Source organism: Penaeus chinensis, chromosome 9 (assembly GCF_019202785.1).
Source record: "Penaeus chinensis breed Huanghai No. 1 chromosome 9, ASM1920278v2, whole genome shotgun sequence".
NCBI classification, from domain to species: Eukaryota; Metazoa; Arthropoda; class Malacostraca; order Decapoda; family Penaeidae; genus Penaeus; species Penaeus chinensis.
In genome coordinates this window covers 12,601,976-12,603,705 of record NC_061827.1, presented here as the reverse complement: position 1 = coordinate 12,603,705, position 1,730 = coordinate 12,601,976, and the positions used below count along the sequence as shown (strand labels likewise).

General features: G+C 33.6%; 1 protein-coding gene across 1 annotated transcript in view; it reads right to left on the bottom strand.

The window, feature by feature from the left end:
• Positions 1 to 436: 436 nt before the first annotated feature.
• LOC125028860 (inositol polyphosphate-5-phosphatase A-like) overlaps positions 437 to 1,730 on the bottom strand; it is a 37,586-nt gene continuing 36,292 nt past the window's right edge. The window contains exon 14 of the mRNA XM_047618414.1: positions 437 to 1,730. This exon is cut by the window's right edge and continues 791 nt beyond it. The gene's annotated coding sequence lies outside the window, so the exon portion shown is untranslated.

Genomic DNA, 1,730 nt, shown 5'->3' with positions numbered 1-1,730 from the left:
GAAAATACATGAAATGGAATCTGTCAGTGATACCCACAAGATGGCATGACATTACTATAGCACTTATACACATATACACAACAATAAAAAAATTATGTCATGGAGATATTTGCATTGTATCTTAAAAAGTCTACATAAGTTCACATTTCAATACTAGTAGTACATTGGAGAATAACATACATTATCAGATTTTTTCTCTTCTTTTTTTTTTACAAAATGGAAAATGAATGGTATTTATATAGCCCAAATAGGAGGAAAGGAGCCTTATTAAAGAAATGGGCAAGACAGGGAACGTGGGGAGGAGAGGGACAGAGAGGAAGGAGTAAGAAAAGTGGTGTGTAATGAAGGCAGAGAAAAAGAGAAAAATAGTGAGAGAAAAGAAAGAAAGAAAGAAAGAGGAGAGAGAGAGAGAGAGAGAGAGAGAGAGAGAGAGAGAGAGAGAGAGAGAGAGAGAGAGAGAGAGAGAGAGAGAGAGAGAGAGAGAGAATGAGTGAGTGAGTGATTGAGTAAGTGAGTGTATAAGTGAGTGTGTGAATGTGAGTGAGAGTGTGCAATTGTGAGTGTTTAAAAAGGTGTACAAGTATGTACGTGGACATATATGCCTAAGTATATCTTTTCACCTATTAAAATCTAAAAGAAATTCCTTCACATCCATTTAATGAGAATGCATGAAGCTGAATCTGCATATGGACAGTGACAAGGGATTCCCCTTTTCTAATCTGACACTACCAAATGAGCCAATACAAAGACCAAGTTTATCTGCACCCAGCACCTAACAGTTCATCCACAGTCTACATTGATATGTTGTTCAGGATATAATGATCACCTCAAATAGGTCCTTTGTCCCTACTCTTTTTGCATTTCTCATGATTTCAGTACAATAGGAAATGCTCTTATTTTTGTATATAAAGTACAATCACTTTCATATATATAAATTTAATAAACAAATAAAAAAAAAACTCCTAAAATCAAAATCCACTCAATAGTACCCATAAATTCGGTAGGAAGTTTCCAACCATTCAATTTAAAAAGGTAAATAAATAAGTACTATTCTAACTTGGCACCCTTTTGTGTACCTCCCAAGGGCACAATGCATAACTCCACTTGGTCACAGAACATAGTAAATCTAAACATTTAACTATTAGCAATTCTGTTAACGTGATTAGTCCAACAATTAAGAAACTATGCACAGGAGGCCACCATTCATTACATCCACTTCCTAAAAACTGCAGCTACACAATCTTTGTTGACAATAATATTCACAATTATCCTATGACAATAAGAACATATAAATCAAGTATCACTTTTTAAAAAAATCTAATACTGATTTTCATGGTCACATTCTTACTAATATGATCCCTTAAAATGGCACAGAATTTTCTTAAAAGAAATATGAACAAGGATGAGGATGAGCCGAAAATTCAAACTGGCTCTAAACCTTCGTAAATACATCACCTTGTACCAGACAACTATGCGACACTAATGTCATACTATATATCTGTTTCACATGGCACATCACTAGCTACCTCAAATGTAGTGTTTGTTAACATCTTAATTAAAAACATACTTTCTAAGGAAAAGAAGAAGAAAAAAAGAGAGAAAGAGAGATAGGAAAATAGTTAATATCTCTAATACATTCAAATATCATAACAGATGTATACCCTGACTTCTGAGATATATTCTCTAATGTTATCTAGCACGGAAAAAAGAAGGATAAAACTATTTCTATG